Source organism: Anas platyrhynchos, chromosome W, assembly GCF_047663525.1.
Source record: "Anas platyrhynchos isolate ZD024472 breed Pekin duck chromosome W, IASCAAS_PekinDuck_T2T, whole genome shotgun sequence".
NCBI lineage: Eukaryota > Metazoa > Chordata > Aves > Anseriformes > Anatidae > Anas > Anas platyrhynchos.
The window spans coordinates 5692792-5709775 of NC_092620.1; the positions used below are offsets into that span (position 1 = coordinate 5692792).

Consider the following 16984-nt stretch of genomic DNA (forward strand, 5'->3'; position numbering starts at 1 on the left):
TCTGGAAAAGCTGCAACCTGCTCATATTTAAAAGGGCCATGGTGCCCCACTGAGATTTCCCAGACACATGGAGCTGTTGGTCTGTCCCTCTGCATAAGGCTGTATGCTGCACTGTGTTGAGTGCACAGGACAGGAGGATAGCAAGTCTCCTTTGAGGTTATCCCTGATGAGATGGCTTTTTCCATTGCAACAGCACCCCATAGCTTCTTGCCTGCTCCGCGGTCACAGCTCAGACCCCAAATCTGTATGAGAATACAAGCCAGAGAGGAAGGGGCCAAGACTTTGGGATGAAAATGTTCAAGAGATGAGCCTGGAGAAGCAGAAGAGTGAAACTATGAAAGAAGAAGAGCTATGAAAGCTGGTCTGGCTGCCAACAAGTTTGGCCTTCCCTCACTGATGTGAGGTGAAGAGCATTTTTGATTGCATATTCTCACTTTGTCCTAGCTAAGTTCCCTTGCACAAGCATGGATCTGTCAGGTTAAGAGGAAATAGAGGGATGTGATCTATAAGGAGATGATGTATGGATTCAGTCATGTTTCCTGTCATTAGAGAAGACTATGAAATAAATTGTAATTGTAAATGAAAATAAATTGTATTAATGTATGTATATATATATATATAAATTGTAAATGAAATAAATTCCCACTCTGCTCTGCACTGGTCCGGCCTCACCTCGAGTACTGTGTGCAGTTCTGGGCACCACAGTACAAGAAGGACATGAAACTGTTGGAGAGTGTCCAGAGGAGGGCAACGAAGATGGTGAAGGGCCTAGAGGGGAAGACGTATGAGGAGCGGCTGAGGGCACTGGGCCTGTTCAGCCTGGAGAAGAGGAGGCTGAGGGGGGACCTCATCGCGGTCTACAACTTCCTCATGAGGGGGAGTGGGGAAGCAGGTGACCTATTCTCTGTAAACACCAGAGATAGGACCCGCGGGAATGGTGTTAAGCTGAGGCAGGGGAAGTTTATGCTGGACATCAAGAAGAGGTTCTTCACTGAGAGGGTGGTTGCACACTGGAACAGGCTCCCCAGGGACATAGTAACTGCAGCAAGCCTGTCTGAATTAAAAAACGATTGGACTGTGCACTTAGTCACATGGTCTAAACTTTTGGGTAGGCCTGTGCGGTGCCAGGAGTTGGACTTGATGATCCTTATGGATCCCTTCCTACTTGGGATATTCTATGATTCTATGATTCTATAATCAAGATGAGTTTTTAAAATAATGACAGGTAATTCAGTCTGTATTGCAAGTTGAACTTGTGGCAACATTTAGGACAGATAAAAGGAATTGTACAAGAGAACAGAAGGGATGGAACTCATTCCTCTACGTTTTAGGTATCTGAGCATGTCTCTACCTACAGTCAATACAGAAAATTAGTATTTCAAAGGAGGGGGGAATGCATCTCAAAACCTGACATGGGGCATATGAATCTTTTGTTGTGTATACTCTTCCCATGCTCTGGGGTTGTTACAACTCAGACCACATCTTACGAGTGTCCTTGCAAAAGGTGATGGTGAGGTGGTCAGCAAGCAGATGGGTTGAGAATGATGGCCTATATTTCATACTACAGAGCTCTGAATATACACCAGTATGTTTGCCTCTTTATTCCTGCTGAATCAGCAAAGAGGAGCAGACTGGCTGGCTCTCCTGTAGAGATTGCATCTCACTCCATTCATTTTGGGGAGCAGATAAAGGCACATAACTGCATACTAAATTCAGGCACCTTCACTGGGTGGGATGAATCAGGGAGTAGCTTTCTCTGAGGGCCTTTGTTTGACCCTTCTTCCCAGGCTGCTGACTACAGTGTATCAACTTCTTTAACAAAAAACACTCCAAGTGCCCTGTTTAGGGGAATACCACTGCTTCCCTGGAATACACTTGCTCCAGCAGGCAATGGGAAAGTGCCTGTGATTAACTTTTTTTTATCAACCTTTTAGCAGTCTTGTCTCCTGTGTAATCACAATCCCAAATCACAATCTTGATATAAATTGCACTTAAAATATAGTAATAAATGGGATTTTTTGAGATGATCCTCTGGGTAAGGTGCTTTTAACTTCATGGTAGTCCTAAGAGTAAGGAAGTTCTGAATCTGGAAAAGCAATCATTATTAATAACACAGTTCTTATAATACTTTCCTTTTCAAGATTTGTTTACCCATTGTCCTGGTTTCAGTTAGAATTAATTTTCTTCCTAGTAGCTGGTGGAATGCTGTGTTTTGGCTTAGGATGAGAAGAGTGCTGATAACACCCCGATGCTTTAATTGTTGCAGAGCAGTGCTTATACTAAGCCAAGGACATCTCAGCCTTTTGCTCTGTCCTGCCAACGGGCAGGCTGGGGGTGCAGTAAGAGCTGGGAGGGGACAGACCCGGGACAGGTGACCCAAACTAGCCAAAGGGGTATTCCATACCATCTGACCTCATGCTAAACAATATATAGGGGTGGCTAGCTGGGGGGAGGGGGCCGGACTGCTCGGGGTTAGGCTGGGCATCGGTCAGCGAGTGGTGAGCAATTGCATTGTGCATCACTTGTTTGTACATATTATTATTACTTTCCTATTATCACCATTGTATCATTATTATTATTATTGTTATTATTATTTTTGTTATTATTATTTTCCTGTCTTATTAAACTGTCTTTATCTCAACTCACGGGCTTCACTTTCCATTTCTCTCCCCTGTCCCAGAGAGGGAGGGGGGAGGGTGAGCGAACGGCTGCGTGGTGTTTAGCTGCCGGATGGGTTAAACCACGACACACATCACCATTGTTTGATCGTTAAAAAAAACTCTTTTATGGCTTGAACTGAGCGGATCTCGGGAATGTATTTCTTTCGGAGAGGCCTGTGCTATTGAATGTCTAATCTGGGCTGTGTCAACCTGCACAAACAAATACACAGATGCTCAAGATGAGAGTCAATTTGTTGTTGTTTCTTAAATTAGTTTGCAGTCACACAGAAACATTTAACCCACCAGTGCTTCCCCCTAGCCACTTACCCTAGTTCTAGGACAACACTGTCACCCTGTGGTTTGAGTCTTGGCTCACCCTCTAGTCTAGTTGAACAGCAAGCCATCTTAGAAAATTTGTTTCTCACAGGGCTTCCAGCGTCATAACATACTACAGGAAAAGGCCATCATTTTGACTGTGCTTTACAGACGTCAAATCCTTCACAGGACTCAGTTTAAATTTTAGGCTCAGTGTCAAAAATAATACAAAAAACTGTCTGTAATTACCTCCTGGAGTCAGCTTGCAATAAATTAAATTAAAACAAAACAACAACAACAACAACAACAAAAAAAAAAACACCACACATTTTAAAAGAATTTTGACTTTCTGCCTAGATATATATTTTTTCACTCCTTGCTTGGAAACTTAAAGAAGGGAACAATTAATGAAAACCAATTGCTGAAAAATACATGGTTTTCAGATCATGTTTGTTTTCATATCTCAGAGTAGCCTACTGTTTCTTAACATAGTTTTAATTCATAAGGAAACCCCAAGACAGATTGGATGTGGAAGGATATAAAATTATTTTTATTTTGAGCCCATATTATTGACTACCCTCCTATATGCCTCATCACATGTTTCCAAATGAAGTCTTACCTGTTTTGCCTCTAATTGATGCCTTTACATCCTGTTTTACCATCCTGGGTACTCTGGAGATGAGAGGACTCAGTTGCTTTATCATTTACCAGGGAAGCAGGAGGCAAGTGGGCTTTGTTGCACTGGATCTGTCTTGGTAAACAAAGTTGGAGCTCTGCCTTCTACAAATAAACTCTGTTACCCTTTGATAGGGATTGTTCCCAGTAGGATGGACTTTTGTCTTTCTGCTGATGCCTTCCTCTGGCTATATTACGTGAGTTTGGATCCTTCTTGGCTCTCTTGTTTCCTGGACTTCAGTATGACCAAAGGCTATTTATCTCATCCAAACTTTTAGTCTGTTTTTTTTTTTTTTTTTTTTTTTTTTTTTCTAATTTCTGCTGCCTATTTTTAAGCATTGTTCATAACTTATTAGATGTTTCAGTCTAAACTCAGTCTAGCTTCTGTGAAGCTATTCCATATTTGTGTTATATATGTGTATACCAACACACCAATCCTTTAGTAGTTTGCATGAATAAAAAATGAGTCTAACTTTTAGCCAGAACGTGTCAGATCAGACAGTGCCTCTTATGGGATTACTATGTGAAACTCAAGATGGAAGATTTTTCAGAGTAAATAGTGAAATAAAGAAATAAAGTGCTAGTCTCTTTAAGTCAAAGACCTTGGATCCCCTACCAGAAATGCTTGTGTTTTTCAAGTTCTATCTATACAAGAAACGTGAAGCACAATGTGTAAAATACATCAAATTTTGCCAATTTTTTCATTTGTCAGTGTGAAAAAGTAACTCTGTGTGCGAGAACTAATTGCTGCGAGAAACTTTATGGAAGTGATCAAAATGAGTAATTCTTTGAGTCTAATGGATTTGCTTCAAAAGGGAAGCAAAATGAGCCAAGAAAGAAGCATGTAGAGAGTTTTCCAAGGATTTAAGCCCACCATTGCAATCATGAATAAAATAGCTTCACAGAAGAGCCTGTCTGAAGAAAATTATTTGAGATGTTTCTCACAATTTGGGGGCTTGTCCAGGATCTTCTCACCTGCTGAAGATTTCTTGCCACCACAGACAGGAAGGTGCGCCCCGCTGATTTCAGCAGTTCCATTGGGGGCGGTGGGTTGTCTTGGTACATCCGGCAAAGGACCAAGACTGTTAATCTGAAGACAGGCTCTGTGAAGCGCTGGGGAGAAGGGAGGCCAGCGCTGACATACACAGACACAGCCCACATATAGTCCAGCCTGGATCGGGAACAGGCACTGGGATTACTGCTGATAACCCAGACCGTGAAGCTGTGCATGGACCGAGGTAAGGAAAACTACCGTATCTTGCCTCGGGTTGGGTTCGGGGAGACTCTGGTGTGAATGAGTGGACTGTGAATGAGACACACTTTTAGCGAGTGCGGAGTCCCAATCCACAAGGTTCTGTAGTCCCGCAAGGGGACGAACTAAGTCCCCTCGGCTGGAGAGGGACAAAGCGAAAGAGAGGCGATGAGTGAAAGAGAGTCTCGGGGGTTTGGGCCCTTAGGTGTACGGTATCTAGGCTGCACTGACACCTGGATATGTCCTGATCAGGACTGATCACACACTGTATTTGACAATGACCATATGCATGGTTAGATACTGTCTGTCCTGAAGAATGGTCAGTCTGAACAGGGAATATGGAAGAAAGAGAAGTGGAAGTTACATGCTCAATTTACACCGTGAGCAAGCATCAGGTGGACAAACCCACCGCTGCTCACTTAAATCATATGACCAATGCTCCAGCAGAGGTAAAATAGGTTTTACACCTTTGTTCCCCTTCTTCCTGTGTTCCTCTTGTTCAGTCATGCAAAACTGCAACTCTCTTCTTGTCTCAGGTATACTTTATGATGGCAGGGGAGGCAGATACTCTGCAGAGTGCAGAGCAGGAGTTTATGGGATGGTGTTTTTAAATATACCTGGCTTTTCATCACCCCCCAACAACCAGCATTCTAAAACACGCCACCATTTGATTCACCCCTTAGAAATCATTTAAATATAATTTAAAAAATAAGTTTAATCTGAGAAAATTATCACACAAAACTGTCATCTTCCTTTAACCAATAATTAAGCTGACTTCACATGGGTTGTTCTGTGTTGGGGGTTAAAAATGACTCTGTTACATGCACTAAAAAAATATTGGTTCACTTCCATTATGACACTCTCTTTTAAGCTTCCTCCCTTACAGTAAAAGTGTGATTTTTTCCTGTGGCTGAAGGTCTTGATTTCTTACTTGTCATTCATTACACTTCTGAAAGATGGTGTCTTATTTAACCTTAAATCCTTGGAAAACTCTCTACATGCTTCTTTCTTGGCTCATTTTGCTGTAACTTGGCTCATTTTGTGTGGCTCACACCTATGAGTTTACCACATTCCCTGGTGTACTTCCAAGCACTTCCCCGTGCAAGGGCTACTGTACACCAAATTTCCCTGGTGTCCTGCCAAGCACTTCCCTATGCAAGGGCTTACCGTATACCAAATTTCCCGAGACTCTTCCTTTCTCTCCCTTATCTCACGTTTCGTCCGTCTCTGGCTGCGCCCCTCGTGGAGCTATGGAACTGCGGATCAGGACTCCACATTCGCTTCATACAAAAGTACGTCTCAATCACACAACACAGAGTATCACTCGACCCCCAAGGCAATACTTAATATTTCTTACTTTGGTCTGTGCACAAAGTTACTGGATCAATTCTTAAAACCTGGATGGCTACTGTTATATATGGAGTGGTAATTAAAAAGCTTAACAGACAACCTTGTAAAATGCAGACAACCAGAATCCTTAGAGCAATTAGGCAAAAATCGCTGTGTAAGAAACATTACCACCTTGTTATATATGGAGTGGTAATTTTTGTCGAGAAAATGGTTGATATTAATAAAGAAGGGGGAGATTTGGGAATGTGGCCATGGGGGTTGGAAAACCCCGTGGTTGAGATAACATTAGACTCTTAACGACGAGGCCATCAGGAATGTAAAAGAGTTTAGAGGGAACAAAGAAGGGTGATTCAGGAGACTCCATGCAGTCTCTGGTTTCTTGTTCTCCAGCCCTTAAGGCATGGAAGTTTGGGGGTGTTTACTGTTGCTGTTATTTTCGAAGTTGTTTGACCAATGAAAAGTTGTTTTGAAAAGAACTGCTGTGGAGAGAAGGGTATAAGAGGGGAGCCTGCCTTTGAGATAAAAAAAGGCAACACGATGTGATGAAGTTATGTCATCAATAAAGAAGCAGAAAGAAGGAATGTAAAGGAACAGGCTGGCAGAACGGAGACCAGGACGGGAACAGGCACATTGATCGCTTCATGAGCATAGGTTTGGCCTTACTCAGCAAACCTCTCAGAGAAGCTCATACAGAAAGTCGCTAGAAATAGGTGCACTGGAGCTGGGAAGAAGCTCAAGCTGAGAGAAGCGGACCCGCGCACACAACTGCCTCTCGCTGGTAAGCAGTTGCGTGTTATGGGGAATCAAACGTCCTTAGGAACAAAGACTGTCCTGGTAACCTCCTTATTAACAATTGGACAATTTATGAGCCTGAAATATGGGATCAAACTGAGGTCAAGGTGTGGGACTCTGCAACTAAAAATGACAAGGTTGCAGTGGGATTGCTCCGCACCTGGCGAGCAATCTCTGAGGCCTTAAAGAGCCATGTGGGGCCACAATCACAAACGTGTGACTTGCCAGATAGTGAGGGAGCTGCGGGCTCCTTTACTGATCCGACTGCTACTCCATGGGCCCCTCTGCTGCTACAGCCATCGAAGGCTTTGCTGTTACGTCCCCTGGTGACCTGAACGTGCCTTTTGACCCAGGCCTCATTGGCCTTGAAAAGGAGATGGATATGTTTTTCTTCAGTCTGGGAAGAACAGGATACATAAGGCCTGAAGACCGAGTTGCTTAACAACTTAAAGCGAGACATATTGTTCAAAAGGAATCGAAAATGGAGACTGTTAAGTCATGGAACTTAAAGGATTGTTTGTTACCTTTTCTGATTGTGCATATGTATAGGCGTACTCGAGTTTAGTAAGTCATGGAACTTAGAGGATTGTTCTTTCCTGATTAAATCGAAGGCTGTCACAATAACAATGGAGGCTGCAGCCATACCTGTTTTGAAGTGGAAGACTCATACCAATGTGAATGTCCAAGGGGACTTGTTCTGTCAGAAGACAACCACACTTGCCAAGTTCCAGTGCTGTGCAAGTCCAGCTCTATTGAGGTGAGCATCCCAAAGGACCTGGTTGGAGGCCTGGACCTTTCCCTCATCAACACTGATATAGTATAAACTCACTTTAGGATAGAATAAAACTTGTGGTTAAAAGTTAGCAAGGACAAAGTAAACGACATCTTGTTATCTGTAGACCTTTTGTTATGTTTAAGCATCTTGTTATTTGAAAACATCCCAGTATCTGTTAACCCTTAGTCAGGCTGAGACTTGAGATAACTTGAGTCAATTGTCTTGTCTTGTTAACTGAGACTTCCTGTTATCTGCCGACCCTCAGTTAAACTGAAAGCCAACTCAGCATTTTTACAGCTTGGAAAACAACTGATTAAGCAAAGGTGAAAAGTGCATTACGAGGAAGACCTACGGCCTTCCTCCCAAAGACCACTGCCCACATCCTGGAGACCCCGGCCCACAATTCTTGGAAGGCTTTGCGCAAGCGCAAGGACTGATAAGCTAATTAGCATACGAAGCGAGGGTAGGCGGGATTAGGTAATGAATATGTATGGGTGCTAATTGAATATTCATTGTTTCGCTGTATAAATATGAGATATTTTGTCACTTCGAACATGCACGATAGGCGGAAGGATCCCCCGTGCATCCAGCGCTGCAATAAAGAATATACCACTTAAAGAAATTTTGGCTTTGATCTTTAAATCAACACTTCCTTCAAAGGGGTATCTAATGGCACTCATGTCAACATCCATTTCTCCTTGAAGTCCTGCGGCACCGTTGTGGATGTGATAAATGATAAAATCATTGCCACCAATCTGGTGACTGGCTTGCCAAAGCAGACTCCAGGGAGCAACGGGGACATCATCATCCGCACTAGCAAGCTGCTGATCCCAGTGACCTGCGAGTTCCCACGCCGGTACACCATCTCCAAAGGTTACGTGCCCAACCTAAAGAACTCGCCCTTGGAAATAATGAGTCGCAACCAGGGCATCTTCCCCTTCACTCTTGAGATCTTCAAAGATAAAGACTTTGATGAACCCTACAGGGGTGCCCTTCCCACCCTCAAGCTTCGGGACTCTCTGTACTTTGGGATTGAACCCTTGGTGCATGTCAATGGACTGGAGACGCTGATAGAGAGCTGCTTTGCCACTCCCACCTCCAAAATCGATGAGATCCTCAAGTACTACCTGATTCAAGACGGCTGTGTTTCTGATGATTCGGTGAAACAGTACACGTCAAAAGACCATCTCGCCAAGCATTTCCAGGCTCCCATGTTTAAGTTTGTGGGCAAAGACAACAAGGTAAGCTAAAGGATTGTTTGTTACCTTTTCTGAATGTGCATATGTATAGGCATACTCAAGTTTATTATGTAAAAGCAATGTTTTGTATATTTAGAATGTTTGATGTTTGTGTGTGCGTGTTGGTGGAGCGTAGACTCCCCGCACACCCAGCACTGTTTACTTGCCTTTTATACCTTTTATAGCTTTTATACCTTTTATAAGTATAAATATTACTAAATTCAGATTGAGTTGAGACTTCATTTATAACAAGCTGAAGAACGACTAAAAGACAAAGCTTGCAGGGGACGCTGCCAAAGCGTTACTGTTACTATCTGAATACTTGGCAGTTACTTTTTCTCCTTTTCATTGTTGCATACATAATGAGTCATGGACTCAGAGGATGAAATTCTTGACAGATAAAAATCCCGTCAGACTCTGATTATGTTAATACACACCATTGTCTTGATATAAATGTTTAGAGATAGAGTCTGTGTGAAAGAATTTGCAATGATAAGCTACAGATCTGAAAAATTAGATTTATGGTTCCCCAAATAACTCCTAATTCAGTGTAGATCTAATTATCTATGTAGTCCCATGATGTCCCAGTAGATTAGAGAAACAAGGAACTTTTCTACCATATTCCCAAGATGTAAAACATCAAAGACTGAGACAAGTTGCTGTTTCTGAAAAGATCCTAAAATGCTTATGGAAAAGATGAAAATCCTGAAGTTCTTGAGGAAGAATGGAATTTCAAGAGCTGGAAGACTTGATGGTTTTGTTTGTTTGTTTGTTTATCCTCCCAAACTTTTGGGAGCCAGCTTTATGATATGCAGGGCTATCTCACATCTGTGGTGCAAATGCTGTCATCTTGCAGGGATGCTTCTGTCTCAGGCAGGACTATGCTCTGTGGCAGGATTCTAAATTTGCAGCAGCTATCTGTGCCAGCAGAAGTCCTCATGGCTTCCATTGCAGGTTGCATGATTTTTCTTGAAAAATGAACTCACCACATAGTTCATAAGAAGAGGTCCATGGTGCCTGGATGAATCTGTCTTTCCTGGTGAACAAACCTTTCACTTATAAATAGACACAATCCTTGCTGAGCATCTGAGACTAACCCTGCCCCTTTTCTTCCAGTCAATATTTTCAATACATTTAGGTTGACAACTAAATTCACTCATCATTTCCTTGATACCTTCCAACCCAGGGAAGTGTGTGATCTAGGATGCAAATAGCCCAAGCTGTTTGTACTAGCCACATTTCAAAGTCTTGTCAGTTTTAACTGATCACTTCCTATGTGAAAGCTGCACTCTTTCTATTTATTTCTCTGACCATCAAGTGGCTCTTCTCCAAATTTACATCAGCCAGTTGATCTCAGTAACTACCTTACTGGTGGTAGACTTGGGCAGTGCACAAGAAAGGAAGGGAAGACTGAATAAGATCCAAGTGCAGGGGTCTACTCTGATGACTGAAGTTATCTGGAATTCCTCCTTTCAAAAAAGGTCAGAATCTAATTCAAAAATAGCAAAACAAATTTTCCCATTAATTCCCAGAGACTATAGTCTGTATCAGTTTGTCAAGAACATTTCCCATTGAAATCAAGAGTGTTTGAGAGGTGAGGAAAACGTTGGGTACCCAGTGTGACCTGTATATGATTGTTAGGATATGAGTGTACCTTTGTGCAAACCTCCTCTGTGTTTTTTAGTTGTTTTTTTTTGTTTTGTTTTGTTTTGTTTTGTTTTGTTTTTTCCCCAGCAAGGACAAGGACCATCACATGGTACCATGTGCTCTATGTTATAGAAAGATGATTCACCCCCAAGAGACAGCATAGGATTGGAGATGATGGAAAGGGTATGCCAAGTTAACAAACACTGTGCAGGCATTATAATGTGGCTGTGAGTTTCCAAGCAGATACCCGGGGAAAAAAAAAGATAGATCTATGTTGATTTATTGAACAGGTTGTCCAGCCTTTGTATAAAATCTTTGTGACAGCAGAGTACATCACGGCATCCTGCAGCTATCCCTCAGCTTACTTATCACCTACCGGGAAATGCATCGTCCTAGTTTATTATTGCCTCCTTTTCGCAAGTTTTCTTCCTTTTATAAAAAAAATCAGGCATAAAATCCTTTGTCAGGTTTATTCCATTGAATATAGCTTAATATATTCTTCCCTTGCAGGTGTTCTCAGCTATTTTCTCTCCTCTGCATCTCAGCAGCTGTGTGCAGCATTCAAAACTTGAAGTATCTTTTTCTGATAATGGGTTTCTTTGCTGGCTAAATAAGGATGCTTTGGACTTTAAATACTGTATAACAAAAAATGTTGCCTGCTGTATAAAGGGTCTTCTCAAGGCAATAAGGGTGATCCCAGCCAAACTCACCAGATTTGCTTCATTTGACAAAGATAAAACTATTGGCAATTAAACAGTCAGTCCTTATAATCAGAGGGGCAACTCCAGATTTGCTGAGAGCCTTCTTAGAAGTGATTTCATTCAAAACAAGATTAGAAGGAATAAAAAAAAAAAAGAATGCAAGTGGCTTTCATCCAGGTGGAAATGTATTTTGGAAATGTCTGTTTATGACAATATTTTCCCAGTTTTCATCAGCTTTCGTCATCTGTATAGTTCATTTGTTCTCTCAAAACCTTTGAAAGAAAGTGTTTTCACAAGTGTGAAAACTTTCCAGCTTTTTCCTTTTCTTTCAGAAGGAAAATAAAAGAGCTATTCCTTCTGTGATATAGATGCTGTCCTGCTCCTTAAATCAGGCCTGAAGGAAAGGCACAGGGGTGAGACACCCCAAACAGTGGTGGACCCTCTGCCCTGTTGCTGTTGGACAGAGGGAGGGGACCTAGGAGATGAAGAGGAAACAGGTCCCTGCTTGGCAACGAAGGCAAACCCCTTCCCTACCAGCCTCAACTTCCCAGGTGCCCTTACACAACAGGTTTGAGACCTTGGAGCTTGAGAGACTGGTGGGTGAGGATGAGGTGGAAAGTCTACCCAAGAGGATGCCTAGGGCAAGGAAGTCGACTCCACGCCTCAGGACTGCCTCCACTAAGAAAGAAAGAAGGGTAATCGTTGTAGGCGACTCCCTTCTCAGGGGAACAGAGGGCCCTATATGTCGGCCTGACCCTACCCGTAGAGAAGTCTGATGCCTCCCTGGGGCCTGGGTCAGGGACATTGCCAGAAAGCTTCCAAAACCTGGTTCACCCCTCTGATTCCTATCCTCTTTTGATAGCCCAGGCTGGCAATGATGATATTGTTGAGAGAAGCCTCAAGGCTATCAAACAGGACTTTAGGGGACTGGGACAAATAGTAGATGGAGCAGGAGTACAGGTGGTGTTTTCCTCCTGGGTAAGAAGGCAATGACCCAACTGAAGTGCATCTACACTAATTCACGCAGCATGGGTAACAAACAGGAGGATCTGGAAGCCATTATGCAGCAGGCAAGCTATGGCTTGGTTGCCACCACTGAAACGTGGTAGGACCACTCCCATGACTGGAGTGCTGCACTGACTGGCCATAGGCTCTTCAGAAGGGACAGGCAGCACAGAAGGGGTGGTGCTGTGGCTCTCTATATCAGAGAGTGTTCTGATGTCGCGGAACTCGAGGCTGGGAATGATAACGTTGATCCTAACTCTATGGGTTAGGATCAGCGGGAAGGCCAACAAGGCAAGCATCCTGGTGGGGGTCTGTTATAGACCGCCGAACCAGGATGAGGAGACAGATGAGGAGCTCTACAGGCAGCTGGCAGAAGTTGCGAAATCGTCAGCGCTTGTTCTCATGGGGGACTTCAACTTCCCAGACATATCCTGGAAGCACAACACAGCCCAAAGAAAGCAGTCTAGGAGGTTTCTGGAGAGCGTGGAAGATAGCTTCCTGACGCAGCTGGTTAGTGAACCTACCAAGGGAGGTGCCCTACTAAACCTTCTGTTCCCAAACAGAGAAGGACTGGTGGGAGATGTGGTCAGGAGCTGTCTTGGGTAGAGTGACCACGAAATGGTAGAGTTCTCTATTCTTGGCAAAGACAGGAGGGGGATCAGTAAAACCGCTGTATTGGACTTCCAGAGGGCTGACTTTGAGCTGTTCAGGACACTGGTTGGTAGAGTCCCTTGGGAGGCAGTTCCGAAGGGCAGAGGAGCCCAGGAAGGCTGGGCATTCTTCAGGAAGGAAATCTTAATGGCTCAGGAGCTGTCTGTCCTCATGTGACCAAAGACAAGCTGGCATAGAAGAAGACCGGCCTTACTGAACAGAGATTTGTGACCAGAGCTTTGGAAAAAAAAGAGGGTTTATAATTCTTGGAAAAGAGGGCGGACCACTCAGAAGGACTATAACGATGTTGTGAGTCTTTGCAGGGACAAAAATAGAAAGGCCAGTTTCTCCTCAAGAAACTGGCTGCTCGTGGCTTGGACTGGCATACGCTTCATTGGGATAGAAGCTGGCTGGATAGCCAGGCCCAAAGAGTTGTGGTGAATGGAGTCAAGTCCAGTTGGAGGCAGGTCACTAGTGGAGTCCCCCAGGGCTCAGTACTGGGGCCAGTCCTCTTTAATATCTTCATCGATGATCTGAATGAGGGGATCGAGTGTACCCTCAGTAAGTTTGCAGATGACACCAAGTTAGGTGCGTGTGTCGATCTGCTTGAGGGTAGGAAGGATTTGCAGGTGGATCTGGATAGGCTGGACTGATGGGCTGAGGTCAACTGTATGCAGTTCAACAAGGCCAAGTGCCAGGTCCTGCACCTGGGGCACAACAACCCCAAGAAGAGCTACAGGCTGGGAGAGGAATGGTTGGAAAGCTGCCTGGCAGAGAAGGACCTGGGAGTATTGGTTGATAGTCAGCTGAATATGAGCCAGCAGTGTGCTCAGGTGGCCAAGAAGGCCAACGGCATCCTGGCTTGCATAAGAAACAGTGTGGCCAGCAGGTCTAGGGAAGTGATTGTCCCCCTGTACTCGGCTCTGGTGAGGCCACACCTCGAGTACTGTGTTCAGTTTTGGGCCCCTCGCTACAAGAAGGACATCGAGGTGCTCGAACGAGTCCAGAGAAGGGCGACGAAGCTGGTGAGGGGTCTGGAGAACAAGTCCTATGAGGAGCGGCTGAGGGAGCTGGGTTTGTTCAGCCTGGAGAAGAGGAGGCTCAGGGGCGACCTTATTGCTCTCTACAGATACCTCAAAGGAGGCTGTAGCAAGGTGGGGGTTGGTCTGTTCTCCCATGTGCCTGGTGACAGGATGAGGGAGAACAGGCTGAAGTTGGACCAGGGGAGTTTTAGGTTGGGTATTAGGAAGAACTTCTTTACTGAAAGGGTTGTTAGATATTGGAACAGGCTGCCCAGGGAAGTGGTTGAGTCACCATCCCTGGAGGTCTTTAAAAGACGTTTAGATGTAGAGCTTAGTGATATGGTTTAGTGGAGGACTTGTTAGTGTTAGGTCAGAGGTGGAACTTGATGATCTTGAGGTCTCTTCCAACCTAGATGATTCCGTGATTTTGTGATCACTTTAATTGAACAATTTTCCTGTCTCTCTATGGATTCAGGCAACAAGTTATTTCCTATCAGAAGGAACTGAAAAGGAAGGAATTATTGAAGAAAGAGAAAAGAAAGGGGGTGAAACATGGCATTAGAAATTAGAGAGTGGTTGATTAAGAATGAATAAGTGCTACATTTGCGATTTTGGGAATAAAGATGTTTTTGCAGTTACATTGTTTAAAGGTAAGGAATGTAGTATTGAGATCTTGAATCGCTCTCTAATTTCTAATCCCATGTTTCAGGGGGAGGGGGGAAAGAGAGAGAGATGTAGTAATACTTCATAAAACAAGCAGAAAATCAATCTGTTTGCCCATTGCTGCCTCCCATATCTTCAGCCAGCCACTTCCCTGGCACTTAGGGCTCCTTTAAGATGCAAGTGGTCTTACTAGAGCATGTGTGCCCAGGTGTAACTCATCAAAACCCCTTTTATCTCCTCCAGCCCAGTCAGATGTGTAGGCCTAGCTGGAAGGTGTAACTAGCATATCAAGTGTAAAATTAGAAATAGGAGCTAAAGTCACAGTGAAGCTGCAGTTTATTTGCTTGCGAACTCCTTATGAAGATCCCATAGCAAGGGGCAGGATGTTTTCCATATTCAAAGGATGTTGCCCAGTTTGATGGCCTAAGCATAGTCTAATAGTGAATCATTGGGATTAGAAATTAGAGAGCGATTGATTAAGAATGTGCTACATTTGCAATGTACTGTGCCTGTGCTGCGCTTAGGCCTCCAAATAGGAGCCCCTCAGACCCCGATAACCAGATCAAAACAACCTTATGGTCCAGATTGTGACCAAGGCCTCAGAGAGCATGCACAAAGAGATGAGGTGAAAAGTTCAACCCTGATGAAGACATCTTACTTCATCCCCACGACCCTCAGAGTCCACCACCACAAGGCACCAAGCAAGCGCAGACAAGAGGAATTTATGGAAATGACTTCTTGTAGCTAATTTTAATACTAAGTGGGGACAGGTTATGCATATGTATAGGCGTATTGGGAAACTTCATGCATATGTAACTCTTTACTGCATATAACCAAAGCAAGTTGCCACGTTAGGTGCACACGACTTTGGTGGGACTACCCTCCGTGCTGCCCAGTGCTGAATAAACATACCTACTTTACAATCTTGCTGACTGTGGAGTAAGTTTCCATGAATCCGTAGTGGCTGCAAAGACACTCATGAAAACAGTAGTGATATAAACGTGGACTTGTTGCTTACTGGTTGAGCAGGACCTCATCAACCAGACCACAGTAGGCATCTCAGCTCACGGCTTCACAAGCATTGAAATGATGGTGAATTGCTTCAACAGTGAATTGGTCGTTCTTCCAGACCAGGGAAAAGCTATGACAAGCCAGGCTTTTCAAAGCAGAGATGCTTGTTGAAGAAGGAAGGAAGGAAGGAAGGAAGGAAGGAAGGAAGGAAGGAAGGCAGGGAGGGAGGGAGGGAGGAAGTGTGATATATGGAGTAATAATTCGTGTCAAGAAGATGGTTGATGTTAATAAAGAAGGGAGAGATGTGGGAGTGTGGCCATGGGGGTCAACAAGCCCCATGGCTGGTGATAACATCAGACTCTTAACAATGAGGCCATCAGGAATGTAAAGAGTTTGGAGGGAACAAAGAAAGGTGATTCAAGAGACTCCTTGCTGTCTCAGGTTGCTTGTTCTCCACCAGTTAAGGCATGGAAGTTGCTGGGGATTTGCTGGTTGCCGGGCAAAGTTGTCTATATATTGTCTATATATTGTGAATATGTCTATATATATTTAGAAAGTTCAACAGTTGTGTGTGCGTGTGTCGTGGTTTAACCCGGCCGGCAGCTAAACACCACGCAGCCGTTCGCTCACCCTCCCCCCTCCCTCTCTGGGATGGGGGAGAGAAATGGAAAGTGAAGCCCGTGAGTTGAGATAAAGACAGTTTAATAAGACAGGAAAATAATAATAACAAAATAATAATAACAATAATAACAATAATAACAATAATAATAATATGGTGATAATAGGGAAATAATAATAATATGTACAAACAAGTGATGCACAATGCAATTGCTCACCACTCGCTGACCGATGCCCAGCCTAACCCCGAGCAGTCCGGCCCCCTTCCCCCGGCTAGCCACCCCTATATATTGTTTAGCATGACGTCAGATGGTATGGAATACCCCTTTGGCTAGTTTGGGTCACCTGTCCCGGGTCTGTCCCCTCCCAGCTCTTACTGCACCCCCAGCCTGTCCGTTGGCAGGACAGAGCAAAAGGCTGAGATGTCCTTGGCTTAGTATAAGCACTGCTCTGCAACAATTAAAGCATCGGGGTGTTATCAGCACTCTTCTCATCCTAAGCCAAAACACAGCATTCCACCAGCTACTAGGAAGAAAATTAATTCTGTGCTAACTGAAACCAGGACATCTATCCACCCCTTATTCCATACCATTTATGTCATGCTCAGGT

The 16984-nt window shown here is 43.9% G+C and overlaps 1 pseudogene; it reads left to right on the forward strand.

Moving 5' to 3' along the window:
* The first annotated feature begins 8460 nt into the window (after positions 1–8460).
* LOC119714275 (oncoprotein-induced transcript 3 protein pseudogene) lies at positions 8461–9069 on the forward strand (annotated as a pseudogene).
* Positions 9070–16984: the final 7915 nt, after the last annotated feature.